The sequence below is a fragment of the Pinus tabuliformis genome, chromosome 4_2 (genome assembly GCF_031772625.1).
Source record: "Pinus tabuliformis cultivar Carrire ecotype Pingquan chromosome 4_2, CPIR1, whole genome shotgun sequence".
NCBI classification, from domain to species: domain Eukaryota; kingdom Viridiplantae; phylum Streptophyta; class Pinopsida; order Pinales; family Pinaceae; genus Pinus; species Pinus tabuliformis.
The window spans coordinates 818,753,204-818,760,836 of NC_142304.1; positions in this window are offsets into that span (position 1 = coordinate 818,753,204).

Here is a 7,633-nt window from a genome sequence, read left to right on the forward strand (position 1 = left end):
GGGACAGCAATAAATGGACCAGCAGTAAAATGGAACAACAATAATCAAATGGAACAGCAATAATCACATGGAACAGCAGTAATCAAATGGAACAGCAACCCTTAATGATTTACGAAACAACAACCATCACCCGTATATACATGTTCTACACTAATATAGCAACCTGAGAGTATTGAATGATACAACTATGTTTCTAAACAGAATGACGCTACTCTCAAATCCCACGAATATTGTTTAACATAAATCCAATGACAGTAACATTCATACCAGTACTCTGTTACAGAAATGGCTGAATAAAGATACAATCCAACCCTGTGTAAATCCAGTTATACAGTGCAGAATCTTTACATAGAGAAATCATTCATTCATTAAACATAATAGAGCATAGCGTATCATATAAAGAATTCATCAGACTGCTAAGCAATAAAGATAAACAAACCACACACAAATCACCATATAATGATACAAAAGCAAGTGTCCTTCAGATCCGGGCCCTTAGCTGCCAATGGTACACTGCCTTAAATTACTCCAGACGCAGAGACGGAATAAACACCAAGTCTTTTATATTAATCGCATCCACAAAAGTATAACAAAATCAGGTCTCAATGAGACTCAATGATTAAAGTTTGTTCTGGAACTGTAAAATTACAAAAACAATCCTCCTCTTGCTTAATGATGCTGTGCCATTATATAACAGAAATGACAGAGATATCTAGATAATCAGAGATAAGTAAAGCAGCGATCCCTCAGGATCGAAGATCCTGAGGGATTCGCTAATCGTTCAATCTTTCCTGCGTTTGCCGAGCCGGTATCCCGCATTATTTTCCTTGACTATTCAATTCCGATTTTTCTTGATCGTGTCCGCATCCGGTTCCCTACTGGAGGAACAACAGTTATTTTTCCTCTGCTTCTCGCTTTTGGGCGGGAACTCCTTGCTCGCATGTCTTCCTGCATGGAAAACATCAATTATTAGCACTTGAGCTTCCTTTGTCTATTTTTGCACATTTTATCAGAATCCTTTATCTTCTTCGAATTCCTCATGCAGAAAAGGTTACAATTATTATTGAAAAACCACTAGATTGCTAGTCAAAAGCATACCTTCCAGGTGCTCCACACACCCCCCTGCTTACCCTGTTTCATGGCCTCATGAAAACATTGTAGTTGACATGCAAGGCGGTGAGAGAATAGGCCGGAGAAGGGATCTCGTGAGGAGGTCGACAACCTTGATGAGCAACTAGATTATCAAAGAACTGATCTATTTGATCTGCAGGCATCTCATACAAGGCCTGATATCCGGGTGCAGGGTGCCAAATAATTGGACTGCGAAATCGATACCCTAACCAGGATGGCCCTGCTTGCAGAATCCGTTCCCCATAAAGGTTCAATCGGCTGGCAGCCAGCTCAAAATTCTCATATTTGAATGGTTCCCTGAGCTGGATGCTTGGACTAGAGGTCCGGTATCGAAATTTTGCAGCATCGAGGGCAAGATCTTTAATAGTCAAGAAATATTCCAGACCATTTCGGATCAAGTCTTCATGCATGGGTCCTATTATCTCAATGACACCTGGGATCCTCATAAGACTCCTATGCTCTCTCCATAGCGTCACTGGGTCTCTAGGTTCAGCTCGTATCCACAAGTCTAGGCTATTTTCTTGTCTCTGAAAGGTGTTATAAGCTCTGAGCCATTTCACCTGATTAACCCCAAATGAGATGAAGGATTGGAATTGTATATCGCCAACAAAAGGGCTAGGATTTAAATCAGTTTCCTGGTATAGCACAAGGTTGTGCAAGTAAAACTCGCACAATAACCTTTGAACCTTAACCCCGTAATGCTTGCAACAGTCTATAAAATCATTAACAGTGTTGATGTGGATAGGTGCTCCTGCCCTAATGGCTTTTATTTTCAATCTCAAATATCTTTCAAGCAAAAATAAAGCATAATTTTTAGCAGGGGCCCTACAAGTCAAAACGTCATTATATAAGGAACACACAGTGTCCATCTGCTTAACAACACTATCTAATCGACGAGTTACCTTAGCAACCTTTTCTTGTTCCTTCTGCCACCCCTCAAAGGCTTGGCTTTCAAATTGACTAATATTCTGAAGTTGCTGTTGTAATTGTTCATATTTCTCCCGGGGGATTGCTTGCTCTCTTAGTTTTTCAGCTTCTTGTTGGGCTTGCTTCATCATCCTGTGCAAGTTTCTCGTTTTTGGATCCTTGTTCCATTGAGCCGTGGAGGCCGGGAATTTTGCCTGCAACTTTTTATTGCGCTGTTTAGAGTTCAGAACCCGAATAACCCCTAAGGGTGGTGCCTCTGTTTGGGTCTCCTTATTCTCTTTCTCCTTCTTGACACGAATGAAAGGCTGCTGAGGTCCCCCTGCCATTGGAACATCTTGCTGTTCTTCTCTCTTAATTGGAATGTCAGTTTGTTCTCCAGGGTCGGATGGAACAGCAATCTGTTCCTCTATGTTATTTGGAACAGCACCCTGTTCCTCATTAACATTTGGAACAGCAGACTGTTCCTCGGCAGTAGGTCTTCTGATGGGGTTTCGACCAACAAAACGGGTTCTTGTCCTCGGGGTTTTTGCTGTAGTGGCCCTCCTCCTTTTCCTTGAGGTCCTTTGTATTCTCAAATCGGCTTTCAGAATTCGAATTTGCTGCCGGAGCCTGGCTATAGTACCCAACAACCTCTGCTGTTTCTTTCTTAATTTCTTAATCTCCTTTGCCTCGGCAGAGGGTTTGACCCTTAAGCCCGCTCCTTCTTCATCTGGGATATCTTCCGGCGTCCTGGGGACAGACTGTCCCTGATTGTTGTCTTCAATTTCATTATCATAACCAGGCGGGTTTTCTTCTCCTGCCTTTTCTGCATGTGCTTCCTCGAGTAGTTCTTCCTCTGCGGGACTGTCAGGGACGCCTGCTGTGCTGGAGGGCTGGCCATATTCCCCCATATTGGCCAGAACTGCTGCCAATTCCTCCTCACCTACAGGGTCCTGCAACGGGCTACCCCCTGGCTATGCTATTTCTTCTTCTTGATTGCCCTGTTCGGTAACCCTTTCTTCCTCAGAGTGCTCATTTTCTTGATTGTTCTGTTCGATAACCATTTCTTCCCCTTCCGGCTGGCCAGTCCCAGACCCTGATTGCTCCACATTTCCTTTGGAAGGTCCTCCTTCTGGTTCTGGAGGTTCGTCCTCAATTTCAATTGGCTGGGCCATTGCTTCCTGAATTCTTTCCAACCTTCCTCGTATCCGAGCCAGCCGAACTGACTTCCTTGGTCTCTCAGGTAGGTCGGGCGTGCCAGCAGGTTCTCTGGGTTCCTCTGGTCGTTCTGGCGTATCGGAAGGTTGTTTCCATTTTGAAGCGGCATGTCTTTCTGTTGCTGTCTTCTTGCGTTTCTCTAATCGTTCCAGCGTGCTAGAGGACTGTTCAGGTTTTGGGGGTGGTTCAGCCGATCCTCCTTCGACTATTGCGATCAATTCCTCCCAAGTGCTTTGCTGTTGAGTGAGACTGTGGCTCACTATCAACCGAATCAGCCCATGGTGGCTAATGACTACATCTATGTGCTGGGCCTTTCTCAGGTTTCGGGTCGCGTCATGTAGTAGCGAATTTAAAAGTGCAGGGAGATTTACAGAACATTTTCCTTTTAAAACAGCTAAAAGTTTCAAGTGACGAGGTCTTACCACGTCGTTTCTCCCTTCGCAAGTGATATAACTTTGTACTGTCTTTGCTAGCTCGGTCCAGGTTTCCCCTAGTGTTGCCGGCAGAACTCCTTTCCCTTTGACTATCAAGCTTTGGCCTTCGTCCTGGAAAATTTCCATAGCTTTTTGTAATCTTTCCTTCTTCGGCGTCCATATGGGTCCAGCAGCTGGTAATCCTGAAACTTATGCGATAATATCCTCTGTAACCGCTATCCGCTTCCCTCCTACTATGGAGTAATTTTCCTGCAAATTCTGCAGGAATTCCAATGCCACGACTTCATTTGATTCTTGCAGGCGGCTGAAGTAATTCAACCACCCTACGTTTTCCAGAATTTCGCGAGCAGCAGTGGAAACTGTCAGCTTGTGAGGTTCACTTCGGACCGTCTTTCCGCCCATGATTCTTCTCAGAAATGAAACAGCGACTGCTTGCAGTGTTTACGACGTAGAGAGGATGATCACCGAGCATGCAACTAAAAAAAAAAGATCGTGGATGGCAATTTCCGTAGAATGGAAGCATCATACCGTTAAACCATGTCATTCCTTTGTACATTGTCTCGCCCGAATGGTGTGCAGCCACGTAATCATGGAGTAATGAGATTACCTTCCCCCCCGCGATCTGATAGGCTGTCCCCAGCCGTCAAAGAGAGGAGCAGCAGCCAGTCGGAGGTCCAAAAGTACAGCATATGAAATTATGCCATGTTTTAGAAAAACAACGAAATGCCGAAACCGAGGCAAAAAGGTAGATCGCGTTTTGCATAAGAGCCTGCGTGATATAATGAGGAGCTAGGGGATGGGACGTCTGTCAAGCGTACAAAGTCTCCAGTGGTCACTGTCAGTTCCGTTGCCATGATTGGTGGTAATAAATATTCATGCGATATATACATCGGGTGTGACATATGATCTTTGCAAAGGATAAGAGACAGAAAAATTTTAATATCATACCTGTTGGTGTAATTATTATGACTTCTATGCCATTAACAGAGCTCTGCTGCCAACAGATGTTCATAACCTTGGCAGAGTTGTTTATTTCACCCTCTAGAACCATGATCCTTTGTGTATATTTTGAAGAGTGCTTTGTCAAAATGCAGGCCATTATGCTGGCTTGGTGACCAGATAGCCATAATGCCATTCACAAGGTAGGCGCGAAACGTGGTCAGGCCGGCTCGCTATGAGACCTCCTGTTCCAAGGTTTGCTTGTTAATTTACCTTCGGACCATATCCCTGGTGTGGTGGCCGTTATGGGAATGCCACTTCGCTTCCACCCTTATGATCATGGTAGGCCAGCTCTGAATGAGACCCCCTATCCTGCATTTGACAATTTTCATATTTTGTTTTTGTTTTCTTTTGCAGAGCACCTCTCTTGTTTATTTTCACATAAGGGTGGTTCCGCACTCCTTAAGAGCGGGGAATGGTGGAAGAAGTCTTACGATCCCAACAGATAGATATAAATCGTTCGTTCTTACTCCTCAGTAATGATCAAAAAAAAGATTTTTAGGGGAATCGTCATGATAAAGATCACCAATGACAATGGTACCAGTAAATGACAATGACAACGAAGATAAAAAGTTCATGTCCCTCCTCTTGTCCTCTTATACATACTGGCTTCATAGTGATAGCGATTTATGATGTGCTGATTTCGGTATATCATGGCTTATGTTCACCGCATAAGTTCATTGCTGTATCTACAAGATTGAGGAGAACATGGGGCAGAGCATCCTCCATAAGGGCAAAAATATGGCGATGGCATTCCTGAGAGAATAATTCATTCGTAGGATACCATTTCTTTGAGAGGAACAACAAAAAATCGCAAATGCTGTTCCTTTTGAGAAAGGAACAGCAAAGACACTCAAATGCTGTTCCTTTTGAAAAGGAACAGCAGACACACTCAAGTGTTGTTCCTTTTCGCAAAGGAACAGCAGGAACACACAAGTGCTGTTCCTTTTCGGAAAGGAACAGCAGAAACACACAAGTGTTGTTCCTTTTCGCAAAGGAACAGCAAAAACACGCAAGTGCTGTTCCTTTTCGCAAAGGAACAGCAAAAACACAAGTGCTGTTCCTTTTCGCAAAGGAACAGCAAAAACACACAAGTGCTATTCCTTTTCGCAAAGGAACAGCAAAAACACACAAGTGTTGTTCCTTTTCGCAAAGGAACAACAAAAAGCACACAAGTGCTGTTCCTTTTCGCAAAGGAACAGCAAAAACACACAAGTGTTGTTCCTTTTCGCAAAGGAACAGCAAAAAGCACACAAGTGTTGTTCCTTTTCGCAAAGGAACAGCAAAAAACACAAGTGTTGTTCCTTTTCGCAAAGGAACAGCAAAAACACAAGTGTTGTTCCTTTTCGCAAAGGAACAGCAAAAAACACAAGTGTTGTTCCCTTTTTCGCAAAGGAACAGCAAAAAACACAAGTGTTGTTCCTTTTCGCAAAGGAACAGCAAAAACACAAGTGTTGTTCCTTTTCGCAAAGGAACAGCAAAAAACACAAGTGTTGTTCCCTTTATTGCAAAGGAACAGCAAAAAACACAAGTGCTGTTCCTTTTCGCAAAGGAACAGCAAAAAACACAAGTGCTGTTCCTTTTCGCAAAGGAACAGCAAAAAACACAAGTGTTGTTCCTTTTCGCAAAGGAACAGCAAAAACACAAGTGTTGTTCCTTTTCGCAAAGGAACAACAAAAAACACAAGTGTTGTTCCTTTTCGCAAAGGAACAGCAAAAAACACAAGTGCTATTCCTTTTCGCAAAGGAACAACAAAAACACAAGTGTTGTTCCTTTTCGCAAAGGAACAGCAAAACACTTGGAGTAAAAAAATCAAGGAAACATATATACAAGATATTATGTACAAGTTATAAAATGAATTTCTTAAGCTATAGGTGAGGAAGATTTCGCTTCCTCTCCTAAGATTTCCATATCAGTATCTTGTCGCACCTGTTGACAGAAGGATTCCCGAGTGAGTGGCTTTCGATAAAGGCGAACTTGGTGGCCATTTACTTTGAATGCATATCCAGAACCGTCAATTGTGATCAGGGTAAGGGTCCCATTGTCATGTACCTTCTGGATTTTGTATGGTCCTAACCATCAAGTCTGGAGTTTCCCCGGGAAGTCCTGAAATCGAGAGTCATATAACAGAGCCTAGTCTCCTTCATGAAAGAATTTATTCTTGATAAGTGCATCATGCCATTTAGCTCGCTGTTGTTGAATTAATGCTATATTTTGTAATGCAGAGAGCCTGATTTCGTCCAATTCATTAATCTGCTGTAATCGATTGATTTGTGCCTCACTCAGATCTAGGCCGACTTCCTGTGCAGTTCGTAGCATTCGGATTTCGAATTCTATGGGAAAATTGGCTGTTTTCCAAACACTAATTGATAAGGTGAATAGCCTGTAGTACTTCTCCATGTGGTTCTGTAAGCCCACAGTGCCTCAGGTAGTCGAGCGGCCCAATCTCGCCTGTGCGATGCAATGGTCTTTGTTAAAATTGATTCTATTACCTTATTACTACTTTCGAGTTGCCCATTTGCCTGTGGATGGTATGGGGTAGTGATCTTATGTTGGACATGATAATTGTTAAGTGTTGCAGCTAATTTATTTCCAACAAATTGTGGTCCACCATCGGTGATTAGTTCTCTCGGAAGTCCATAACGTACAAACAAATGGAACAAGAATTGTATCACAGAGTCTTCTGTAGCCCTAGGTAATGATTCGGCCTCGACCCATTTAGTAACATAGTCTGTCGCCACCAGAATGTATGTCCTCTGATTTGATGATGGATTGATGGGTCCAACGAAGTCCAGAGCCCATCGTTCAAATGGCTCAATGACCAACTGTGGTCTCAGAGGCATTTCATCGGCTTGGCCAGGTCTTCCTGCTCGCTGGCAGCTGTCACAGGCTTGTGCAAATTTTTTCGCATCCTTGAAAATTGTAGGCCAATAGTAGCCTGTCTG